This window comes from Aquarana catesbeiana, linkage group LG07 (genome assembly GCF_042186555.1).
Source record: "Aquarana catesbeiana isolate 2022-GZ linkage group LG07, ASM4218655v1, whole genome shotgun sequence".
NCBI lineage: Eukaryota > Metazoa > Chordata > Amphibia > Anura > Ranidae > Aquarana > Aquarana catesbeiana.
The window spans coordinates 344,698,567-344,711,513 of record NC_133330.1 but is presented as its reverse complement, the minus strand read 5'-3'; the positions used below and the strand labels follow the sequence as shown (position 1 = coordinate 344,711,513).

Here is a 12,947-nt window from a genome sequence, read left to right as displayed (position 1 = left end):
ACTTTTTTTGTTTATAGCGCTAAAAATAAAAACCGCGGAGATGATCAAATACCACCAAAGAAATCTCTATTTGTGGGGAAAAGACGTCAGTTTTATTTGTGTACAATGTCGCACGGCCGCGCAATTGTCAGCTAAAGCGACGCAGAGCCGAATAACAAAGAGTGCCCAGGTCAGGAAGGGGGGTAAAACTTCCGGGGCTGAAGCTGTTAATAGAACAGAAGGATTTACAAAGAGATGAAGAATGGAAGCTGTCCCCTCCCCTTCCCCCCACCGGCCTATCAGAAACACTCAGAGACCCCCAGAGCCCCGCCCCTCCTCAGCTCTGTGCGCTCTGGCCCCGCCCCTCATGTCATTCTGATCTCCGGCCGCTGGGTGTCTCCCTTCCGCGGCGTCCCTCGTCGCTGGGTGACGTCATCACAGCGCGTCGGTTCGGAGGCTCCTCCGGTATAATACAGGTGAGGGGGGCGGGGTGGGGGTATTGGGGGTCTCCGGCCCCTCCGGGAAGGGAAAGCTGCACCGCACCCGAATGTATATAGATATATCTGTATGGGGGAGGAGGAGGAGGGGGTCTATAGATATCTGTATGGGGGGAGGAGGAGGAGGAGGGGGTCTATAGATATCTGTATGGGGGAGGAGGAGGAGGGGGTCTATAGATATCTGTATGGGGGGAGGAGGAGGAGGGGGTCTATAGATATCTGTATGGGGGGAGGAGGAGGAGGGGGTCTATAGATATCTGTATGGGGGGAGGAGGAGGAGGGGGTCTATAGATATCTGTATGGGGGGAGGAGGAGGAGGAGGTCTATAGATATCTGTATGGGGGAGGAGGAGGAGGGGGTCTATAGATATCTGTATGGGAGGAGGAGGAGGAGGGGGTCTATAGATATCTGTATGGGAGGAGGAGGAGGAGGGGGTCTATAGATATCTGTATGGGGGAGGAGGAGGAGGGGGTCTATAGATATCTGTATGGGGGGAGGAGGAGGAGGGGGTCTATAGATATCTGTATGGGGGGAGGAGGAGGAGGGGGTCTATAGATATCTGTATGGGGGGAGGAGGAGGAGGGGGTCTATAGATATCTGTATGGGGGAGGAGGAGGAGGGGGTCTATAGATATCTGTATGGGGGGAGGAGGAGGAGGGGGTCTATAGATATCTGTATGGGGGGAGGAGGAGGAGGGGGTCTATAGATATCTGTATGGGGGAGGAGGGGGTCTATAGATATCTGTATGGGGGGAGGAGGAGGGGGTCTATAGATATCTGTATGGGGGGAGGAGGAGGAGGGGGTCTATAGATATCTGTATGGGGGGAGGAGGAGGAGGGGGTCTATAGATATCTGTATGGGGGAGGAGGAGGAGGGGGTCTATAGATATCTGTATGGGGGGAGGAGGAGGAGGGGGTCTATAGATATCTGTATGGGGGGAGGAGGAGGAGGGGGTCTATAGATATCTGTATGGGGGGGGGAGGAGGATGAGGGGGTCTATAGATATCTGTATGGGGGAGGAGGAGGAGGAGGAGGGGGTCTATAGATATCTGTATGGGGGAGGAGGAGGAGGGGGTCTATAGATATCTGTATGGGGGGGGGAGGAGGAGGAGGGGGTCTATAGATATCTGTATGGGGGAGGAGGAGGAGGAGGAGGGGGTCTATAGATATCTGTATGGGGGGAGGAGGAGGAGGGGGTCTATAGATATCTGTATGGGGGGGGGGAGGAGGAGGAGGGGGTCTATAGATATCTGTATGGGGGAGGAGGAGGAGGGGGTCTATAGATATCTGTATGGGGGGAGGAGGAGGAGGGGGTCTATAGATATCTGTATGGGGGGAGGAGGAGGAGGGGGTCTATAGATATCTGTATGGGGGAGGAGGAGGGGGTCTATAGATATCTGTATGGGGGAGGAGGAGGGGGTCTATAGATATCTGTATGGGAGGAGGAGGGGGTCTATAGATATCTGTATGGGAGGAGGAGGAGGGGGTCTATAGATATCTGTATAGGGGGGAGGAGGGGGTCTATAGATATCTGTATGGGAGGAGGAGGGGTCTATAGATATCTGTATGGGGGGAGGAGGAGGAGGAGGGGTCTATAGATATCTGTATGGGGGGAGGAGGAGGAGGAGGGGGTCTATAGATATCTGTATGGGGGGAGGAGGAGGAGGGGGGTCTATAGATATCTGTATGGGGGGAGGAGGAGGAGGGGGGTCTATAGATATCTGTATGGGGGGAGGAGGAGGAGGGGGGTCTATAGATATCTGTATGGGGGGAGGAGGAGGAGGGGGTCTATAGATATCTGTATAGGGGGGGGGGAGGAGGAGGGGGTCTATAGATATCTGTATAGGGGGGAGGAGGAGGAGGGGGTCTATAGATATCTGTATGGAGGAGGAGGGGGTCTATAGATATCTGTATGGGGGGAGGAGGAGGAGGAGGGGTCTATAGATATCTGTATGGGAGGAGGAGGGGGTCTATAGATATCTGTATAGGGGGGAGGAGGAGGAGGGGGTCTATAGATATCTGTATAGGGGGGAGGAGGAGGAGGGGGTCTATAGATATCTGTATGGAGGAGGAGGGGGTCTATAGATATCTGTATGGGGGGAGGAGGAGGAGGGGTCTATAGATATCTGTATGGGAGGAGGAGGGTCTATAGATATCTGTATGGGAGGAGGAGGGGGTCTATAGATATCTGTATGGGGGAGGAGGAGGAGGAGGAGGAGGGGGTCTATAGATATCTGTATGGGGGGAGGAGGAGGAGGGGGTCTATAGATATCTGTATGGGGGAGGAGGAGGAGGGGGTCTATAGATATCTGTATGGGGGGAGGAGGAGGGGGTCTATAGATATCTGTATGGGGGGAGGAGGAGGGGGTCTATAGATATCTGTATGGGGGGAGGAGGAGGAGGGGGTCTATAGATATCTGTATGGGAGGAGGAGGAGGGGGTCTATAGATATCTGTATGGGAGGAGGAGGAGGGGGTCTATAGATATCTGTATGGGAGGAGGAGGGGGTCTATAGATATCTGTATGGGAGGAGGAGGGGGGTCTGTAGATATCTGTATGGGGGGGGGGGGGGAGGAGGAGGGGGTCTATAGATATCTGTATAGGGGGGAGGAGGAGGAGGGGGTCTATAGATATCTGTATAGGGGGGAGGAGGAGGGGGTCTATAGATATCTGTATGGGGGAGGAGGAGGAGGGGGTCTATAGATATCTGTATAGGGGGGAGGAGGAGGGGGTCTATAGATATCTGTATGGGGGGAGGAGGAGGAGGGGGTCTATAGATATCTGTATAGGGGGGAGGAGGGGGTCTATAGATATCTGTATAGGGGGGAGGAGGAGGGGGTCTATAGATATCTGTATGGGGGGAGGAGGAGGAGGGGGTCTATAGATATCTGTATGGGGGGAGGAGGAGGAGGGGGTCTATAGATATCTGTATGGGGGGAGGAGGAGGAGGGGGTCTATAGATATCTGTATGGGGGGAGAAGGAGGAGGGGGTCTATAGATATCTGTATGGGGGGAGGAGGAGGAGGGGTCTATAGATATCTGTATGGGGGAGGAGGAGGAGGGGGTCTATAGATATCTGTATGGGGGGGAGGAGGAGGGGGTCTATAGATATCTGTATGGGGGGAGGAGGAGGGGGTCTATAGATATCTGTATGGGGGGAGGAGGAGGAGGGGGTCTATAGATATCTGTATGGGGAGGAGGAGGAGGAGGGGGTCTATAGATATCTGTATGGGAGGAGGAGGAGGGGGTCTATAGATATCTGTATGGGAGGAGGAGGAGGAGGGGGTCTATAGATATCTGTATGGGAGGAGGAGGAGGGGGTCTATAGACATCTGTATGGGGGGAGGAGGAGGAGGGGGTCTATAGATATCTGTATGGGGGGAGGAGGAGGAGGGGGTCTATAGATATCTGTATGGGAGGAGGAGGAGGAGGGGGTCTATAGATATCTGTATGGGAGGAGGAGGAGGAGGGGGTCTATAGATATCTGTATGGGAGGAGGAGGAGGAGGGGGTCTATAGATATCTGTATGGGAGGAGGAGGAGGAGGGGGTCTATAGATATCTGTATGGGAGGAGGAGGAGGAGGGGGTCTATAGATATCTGTATGGGAGGAGGAGGAGGGGGTCTATAGATATCTGTATGGGGGAGAAGGAGGGGGTCTATAGATATCTGTATGGGAGGAGGAGGGGTCTATAGATATCTGTATGGGAGGAGGAGGAGGGGGTCTATAGATATCTGTATGGGGGGAGGAGGAGGAGGAGGGGGTCTATAGATATCTGTATGGGAGGAGGGGGTCTATAGATATCTGTATGGAGGAGGAGGAGGAGGAGGGGGTCTATAGATATCTGTATGGGGGAGGAGGAGGAGGAGGGGGTCTATAGATATCTGTATGGGGGGAGGAGGGGGTCTATAGATATCTGTATGGGGGGAGGAGGAGGAGGAGGAGGAGGAGGGGGTCTATAGATATCTGTATGGGGGGAGGAGGAGGAGGAGGGGGTCTATAGATATCTGTATGGGAGGAGGAGGGGGTCTATAGATATCTGTATGGGAGGAGGAGGGGGTCTATAGATATCTGTATGGGAGGAGGAGGAGGGGGTCTATAGATATCTGTATGGGGGGAGGAGGAGGGGGGTCTATAGATATCTGTATGGAGGAGGAGGGGGTCTATAGATATCTGTATGGGGGGAGGAGGAGGGGGTCTATAGATATCTGTATGGGGGGAGGAGGAGGAGGAGGGGGTCTATAGATATCTGTATGGGGGGAGGAGGAGGGGGTCTATAGATATCTGTATGGGGGGGAGGAGGAGGAGGAGGGGTCTATAGATATCTGTATGGGAGGAGGAGGGGGTCTATAGATATCTGTATGGGGGGAGGAGGAGGAGGGGGTCTATAGATATCTGTATGGGGGTGGAGGAGGAGGGGGTCTATAGATATCTGTATGGGGGAGGAGGGGGTCTATAGATATCTGTATGGGGGGAGGAGGAGGGGGTCTATAGATATCTGTATGGGGGGAGGAGGAGGAGGGGGTCTATAGATATCTGTATGGGGGGAGGAGGAGGAGGGGGTCTATAGATATCTGTATGGGGGGAGGAGGAGGGGGTCTATAGATATCTGTATGGGGGGAGGAGGAGGGGGTCTATAGATATCTGTATGGGGGAGGAGGAGGGGGTCTATAGATATCTGTATGGGGGGAGGAGGAGGAGGAGGGGGTCTATAGATATCTGTATGGGGGGAGGAGGAGGAGGGGGTCTATAGATATCTGTATGGGGGGAGGAGGAGGGGGTCTATAGATATCTGTATGGGAGGAGGAGGGGGTGTATAGATATCTGTATGGGGGGAGGAGGAGGGGGGTCTATAGATATCTGTATGGGGGGAGGAGGAGGAGGGGGTCTATAGATATCTGGTATGGGGGGGGGGGAGGAGGGGGTCTGTAGATATCTGTATGGAGGAGGAGGAGGAGGGGGTCTATAGATATCTGTATGGGAGGAGGAGGAGGAGGGGGTCTATAGATATCTGTATGGGGGGAGGAGGAGGGGGTCTATAGATATCTGTATGGGGGGAGGAGGAGGGGGTCTATAGATATCTGTATGGGGGGAGGAGGAGGAGGAGGAGGAGGGGGTCTATAGATATCTGTATGGGGGGAGGAGGAGGAGGGGGTCTATAGATATCTGTATGGGGGGAGGAGGAGGGGGTCTATAGATATCTGTATGGGGAGGAGGAGGAGGAGGAGGGGGTCTATAGATATCTGTATGGGGGAGGAGGAGGGGGTCTATAGATATCTGTATGGGGGAGGAGGAGGGGGTCTATAGATATCTGTATGGGGGGAGGAGGAGGGGGTCTATAGATATCTGTATGGGGGGAGGAGGAGGGGGTCTATAGATATCTGTATGGGGGGAGGAGGAGGAGGGGGTCTATAGATATCTGTATGGGGGGAGGAGGAGGAGGGGGTCTATAGATATCTGTATGGGGGGAGGCGGAGGGGGTCTATAGATATCTGTATGGGGGAGGAGGAGGGGGTCTATAGATATCTGTATGGGGGGAGGAGGAGGGGGTCTATAGATATCTGTATGGGGGGAGGAGGAGGGGGTCTATAGATATCTGTATGGGGGGAGGAGGAGGGGGTCTATAGATATCTGTATGGGGGGAGAGGAGGGGGTCTATAGATATCTGTATGGGGGGAGGAGGAGGGGGTCTATAGATATCTGTATGGGGGGAGGAGGAGGGGGTCTATAGATATCTGTATGGGGGGAGGAGGAGGAGGAGGGGGTCTATAGATATCTGTATGGGGGGAGGAGGAGGAGGAGGGGGTCTATAGATATCTGTATGGGGGGAGGAGGAGGAGGGGGTCTATAGATATCTGTATGGGGGGAGGAGGAGGGGGTCTATAGATATCTGTATGGGGGAGGAGGAGGGGGTCTATAGATATCTGTATGGGGGGAGGAGGAGGGGGTCTATAGATATCTGTATGGGGGGAGGAGGAGGAGGGGGTCTATAGATATCTGTATGGGGGGGGGAGGAGGAGGGGGTCTATAGATATCTGTATGGGAGGAGGAGGAGGAGGGGGTCTATAGATATCTGTATGGGAGGAGGAGGAGGAGGGGGTCTATAGATATCTGTATGGGGGGAGGAGGAGGGGGTCTATAGATATCTGTATGGGGGGAGAGGAGGAGGAGGAGGAGGAGGGGGTCTATAGATATCTGTATGGGGGGAGGAGGAGGAGGGGGTCTATAGATATCTGTATGGGGAGGAGGAGGAGGAGGAGGGGGTCTATAGATATCTGTATGGGGGGAGGAGGAGGGGGTCTATAGATATCTATATGGGGGGAGGAGGAGGGGGTCTATAGATATCTATATGGGGGGAGGAGGAGGGGGTCTATAGATATCTGTATGGGAGGAGGAGGAGGAGGGGGTCTATAGATATCTGTATGGGGGGAGGAGGAGGAGGGGGTCTATGGATATCTGTATGGGGGGAGGAGGAGGAGGGGGTCTATAGATATCTGTATGGGGGGAGGAGGAGGGGGTCTATAGATATCTGTATGGGGGGAGGAGGAGGAGGGGGTCTATGGATATCTGTATGGGGGAGGAGGAGGAGGGGGTCTATAGATATCTGTATGGGGGGAGGAGGAGGAGGGGGTCTATAGATATCTGTATGGGGGGAGGAGGAGGAGGGGGTCTATAGATATCTGTATGGGGGGAGGAGGAGGAGGGGGTCTATAGATATCTGTATGGGGGGAGGAGGAGGAGGGGGTCTATAGATATCTGTATGGGGGGAGGAGGAGGAGGGGGTCTATAGATATCTGTATGGGGGGAGGAGGAGGAGGGGGTCTATAGATATCTGTATGGGGGGAGGAGGAGGAGGGGGTCTATGGATATCTGTATGGGGGGAGGAGGAGGAGGGGGTCTATGGATATCTGTATGGGGGAGGAGGAGGAGGGGGTCTATAGATATCTGTATGGGGGGAGGAGGAGGAGGGGGTCTATAGATATCTGTATGGGGGGGAGGAGGAGGAGGGGGTCTATAGATATCTGTATGGGGGGAGGAGGAGGAGGGGGTCTATAGATATCTGTATGGGGGGAGGAGGAGGAGGGGGTCTATAGATATCTGTATGGGGGGAGGAGGAGGAGGGGGTCTATAGATATCTGTATGGGGGGAGGAGGAGGAGGGGGTCTATAGATATCTGTATGGGGGGAGGAGGAGGAGGGGGTCTATAGATATCTGTATGGGGGGAGGAGGAGGAGGGGGTCTATAGATATCTGTATGGGGGAGGAGGAGGAGGGGGTCTATAGATATCTGTATGGGGGGAGGAGGAGGAGGGGGTCTATAGATATCTGTATGGGGGGAGGAGGAGGAGGGGGTCTATAGATATCTGTATGGGGGAGGAGGAGGAGGGGGTCTATAGATATCTGTATGGGGGGAGGAGGAGGAGGGGGTCTATAGATATCTGTATGGGGGGAGGAGGAGGAGGGGGTCTATAGATATCTGTATGGGGGGAGGAGGAGGAGGGGGTCTATAGATATCTGTATGGGGGGAGGAGGAGGAGGGGGTCTATAGATATCTGTATGGGGGGAGGAGGAGGAGGGGGTCTATAGATATCTGTATGGGGGGAGGAGGAGGAGGGGGTCTATAGATATCTGTATGGGGGGAGGAGGAGGAGGGGGTCTATAGATATCTGTATGGGGGAGGAGGAGGAGGGGGTCTATAGATATCTGTATGGGGGGAGGAGGAGGAGGGGGTCTATAGATATCTGTATGGGGGGAGGAGGAGGAGGGGGTCTATAGATATCTGTATGGGGGGAGGAGGAGGGGGTCTATAGATATCTGTATGGGGGGAGGAGGAGGAGGAGGGGGTCTATAGATATCTGTATGGGGAGGAGGAGGGGGTCTATAGATATCTGTATGGGGGGAGGAGGAGGAGGGGGTCTATAGATATCTGTATGGGGGGTGGAGGAGGAGGGGGTCTATAGATATCTGTATGGGGGAGGAGGGGGTCTATAGATATCTGTATGGGGGGAGGAGGAGGGGGTCTATAGATATCTGTATGGGGGGAGGAGGAGGAGGGGGTCTATAGATATCTGTATGGGGGGAGGAGGAGGAGGGGGTCTATAGATATCTGTATGGGGGAGAGGAGGAGGGGGTCTATAGATATCTGTATGGGGGAGGAGGAGGGGGTCTATAGATATCTGTATGGGGGGAGGAGGAGGGGGTCTATAGATATCTGTATGGGGGGAGGAGGAGGAGGAGGGGGTCTATAGATATCTGTATGGGGGAGGAGGAGGAGGAGGGGGTCTATAGATATCTGTATGGGGGGAGGAGGAGGAGGGGGTCTATAGATATCTGTATGGGGGGAGGAGGAGGGGGTCTATAGATATCTGTATGGGAGGAGGAGGGGGTGTATAGATATCTGTATGGGGGGAGGAGGAGGGGGTCTATAGATATCTGTATGGGGGGAGGAGGAGGAGGGGGTCTATAGATATCTGTATGGGGGGGGGGAGGAGGGGGTCTGTAGATATCTGTATGGAGGAGGAGGAGGAGGGGGTCTATAGATATCTGTATGGGAGGAGGAGGAGGAGGGGGTCTATAGATATCTGTATGGGGGGGAGGAGGAGGGGGTCTATAGATATCTGTATGGGGGGAGGAGGAGGGGGTCTATAGATATCTGTATGGGGGGAGGAGGAGGAGGAGGAGGGGGTCTATAGATATCTGTATGGGGGAGGAGGAGGAGGGGGTCTATAGATATCTGTATGGGGGGAGGAGGAGGGGGTCTATAGATATCTGTATGGGGAGGAGGAGGAGGAGGAGGGGGTCTATAGATATCTGTATGGGGGAGGAGGAGGGGTCTATAGATATCTGTATGGGGGAGGAGGAGGGGGTCTATAGATATCTGTATGGGGGGAGGAGGAGGGGGTCTATAGATATCTGTATGGGGGGAGGAGGAGGGGGTCTATAGATATCTGTATGGGGGGAGGAGGAGGAGGGGGTCTATAGATATCTGTATGGGGGAGGAGGAGGAGGGGGTCTATAGATATCTGTATGGGGGGAGGAGGAGGAGGAGGGGTCTATAGATATCTGTATGGGGGGAGGCGGAGGGGGTCTATAGATATCTGTATGGGGGAGGAGGAGGGGGTCTATAGATATCTGTATGGGGGGAGGAGGAGGGGGTCTATAGATATCTGTATGGGGGGAGGAGGAGGGGGTCTATAGATATCTGTATGGGGGGAGGAGGAGGGGGTCTATAGATATCTGTATGGGGGGAGGAGGAGGGGGTCTATAGATATCTGTATGGGGGGAGGAGGAGGGGGTCTATAGATATCTGTATGGGGGGAGGAGGAGGAGGAGGGGGTCTATAGATATCTGTATGGGGGGAGGAGGAGGAGGGGGTCTATAGATATCTGTATGGGGGGAGGAGGAGGGGGTCTATAGATATCTGTATGGGGAGGAGGAGGGGGTCTATAGATATCTGTATGGGGGGAGGAGGAGGGGGTCTATAGATATCTGTATGGGGGGAGGAGGAGGAGGGGGTCTATAGATATCTGTATGGGGGGGGGAGGAGGAGGGGGTCTATAGATATCTGTATGGGAGGAGGAGGAGGAGGGGGTCTATAGATATCTGTATGGGAGGAGGAGGAGGAGGGGGTCTATAGATATCTGTATGGGGGGAGGAGGAGGGGGTCTATAGATATCTGTATGGGGGAGGAGGAGGAGGAGGAGGAGGAGGGGGTCTATAGATATCTGTATGGGGGGAGGAGGAGGAGGGGGTCTATAGATATCTGTATGGGGAGGAGGAGGAGGAGGGGGTCTATAGATATCTGTATGGGGGGAGGAGGAGGGGGTCTATAGATATCTGTATGGGGGGGAGGAGGAGGGGGTCTATAGATATCTATATGGGGGGAGGAGGAGGGGGTCTATAGATATCTGTATGGGGAGGAGGAGGAGGAGGGGGTCTATAGATATCTGTATGGGGGGAGGAGGAGGAGGGGGTCTATGGATATCTGTATGGGGGGAGGAGGAGGAGGGGGTCTATAGATATCTGTATGGGGGGGGGAGGAGGAGGGGGTCTATAGATATCTGTATGGGGGGAGGAGGAGGAGGGGGTCTATGGATATCTGTATGGGGGAGGAGGAGGAGGGGGTCTATAGATATCTGTATGGGGGGAGGAGGAGGAGGGGGTCTATAGATATCTGTATGGGGGGAGGAGGAGGAGGGGGTCTATAGATATCTGTATGGGGGGAGGAGGAGGAGGGGTCTATAGATATCTGTATGGGGGAGGAGGAGGAGGGGGTCTATAGATATCTGTATGGGGGGAGGAGGAGGAGGGGGTCTATAGGATATCTGTATGGGGGGAGGAGGAGGAGGGGGTCTATAGATATCTGTATGGGGGGAGGAGGAGGAGGGGGTCTATAGATATCTGTATGGGGGGAGGAGGAGGAGGGGGTCTATGGATATCTGTATGGGGGAGGAGGAGGAGGGGGTCTATAGATATCTGTATGGGGGGAGGAGGAGGAGGGGGTCTATAGATATCTGTATGGGGGGAGGAGGAGGAGGGGGTCTATAGATATCTGTATGGGGGGAGGAGGAGGAGGGGGTCTATAGATATCTGTATGGGGGGAGGAGGAGGAGGGGGTCTATAGATATCTGTATGGGGGGAGGAGGAGGAGGGGGTCTATAGATATCTGTATGGGGGGAGGAGGAGGAGGGGGTCTATAGATATCTGTATGGGGGGAGGAGGAGGAGGGGGTCTATAGATATCTGTATGGGGGGAGGAGGAGGAGGGGGTCTATAGATATCTGTATGGGGGGAGGAGGAGGAGGGGGTCTATAGATATCTGTATGGGGGGAGGAGGAGGAGGGGGTCTATAGATATCTGTATGGGGGGAGGAGGAGGAGGGGGTCTATAGATATCTGTATGGGGGGAGGAGGAGGAGGGGGTCTATAGATATCTGTATGGGGGGAGGAGGAGGAGGGGGTCTATAGATATCTGTATGGGGGGAGGAGGAGGAGGGGGTCTATAGATATCTGTATGGGGGAGGAGGAGGAGGGGGTCTATAGATATCTGTATGGGGGGAGGAGGAGGAGGGGGTCTATAGATATCTGTATGGGGGGAGGAGGAGGAGGGGGTCTATAGATATCTGTATGGGGGGAGGAGGAGGAGGGGTCTATAGATATCTGTATGGGGGGAGGAGGAGGAGGGGGTCTATAGATATCTGTATGGGGGGAGGAGGAGGAGGGGGTCTATAGATATCTGTATGGGGGGAGGAGGAGGAGGGGGTCTATAGATATCTGTATGGGGGGAGGAGGAGGAGGGGGTCTATAGATATCTGTATGGGGGGAGGAGGAGGAGGGGGTCTATAGATATCTGTATGGGGGGAGGAGGAGGAGGGGGTCTATAGATATCTGTATGGGGGGAGGAGGAGGAGGGGGTCTATAGATATCTGTATGGGGGGAGGAGGAGGAGGGGGTCTATAGATATCTGTATGGGGGAGGAGGAGGAGGGGGTCTATAGATATCTGTATGGGGGGAGGAGGAGGAGGGGGTCTATAGATATCTGTATGGGGGGAGGAGGAGGAGGGGGTCTATAGATATCTGTATGGGGGAGGAGGAGGAGGGGGTCTATAGATATCTGTATGGGGGGAGGAGGAGGAGGGGGTCTATAGATATCTGTATGGGGGGAGGAGGAGGAGGGGGTCTATAGATATCTGTATGGGGGAGGAGGAGGGGTCTATAGATATCTGTATGGGGGAGGAGGAGGAGGGGGTCTATAGATATCTGTATGGGGGGAGGAGGAGGAGGGGGTCTATAGATATCTGTATGGGGGGAGGAGGAGGAGGGGGTCTATAGATATCTGTATGGGGGGAGGAGGAGGAGGGGGTCTATAGATATCTGTATGGGGGGAGGAGAGGAGGGGGTCTATAGATATCTGTATGGGGGGAGGAGGAGGAGGGGGTCTATAGATATCTGTATGGGGGGAGGAGGAGGAGGAGGGGTCTATAGATATCTGTATGGGGGAGGAGGAGGGGGGTCTATAGATATCTGTATGGGGGAGGAGGAGGAGGGGGTCTATAGATATCTGTATGGGGGAGGAGGAGGGGGGTCTATAGATATCTGTATGGGGGGGAGGGAGGAGGAGGGGGTCTATAGATATCTGTATGGGGAGGAGGGGCTAGAGATTGGAGAGGTTGGGTCTATAGATATCTGTATGGGGGAGGAGGCATCGGTGTCTATAGTATCATCTGTATCGGGGTGGAGGAGCCATCCTTATGCTACAGATCCATCTGCGTGTGTCTATGATATCTGTTGGGGGGAGGAGGGGGGTCTATAGATATCTGTATTGGGGAGGGGGGGGGTCTATAGAATATCTGTATTGGGGAGGTGGGGTCTATGATATCTGTATGGGGGGAGGAGCCATCCTTATGACTGCAGTATCACACATCTTTGATGGTCTTCCCAGCATGGATATGCACCATGTCAAAAGCTCCATTCA

General features: G+C 54.4%; 1 protein-coding gene across 1 annotated transcript in view; it reads left to right on the top strand.

The window, feature by feature from the left end:
* Positions 1–311: 311 nt before the first annotated feature.
* The window catches only part of DMAP1 (DNA methyltransferase 1 associated protein 1), a gene marked incomplete in the record, with an annotated part of 87,469 nt that continues 74,833 nt past the window's right edge, over positions 312–12,947 (top strand). The window contains 1 exon segment of the mRNA XM_073593984.1: positions 312–455.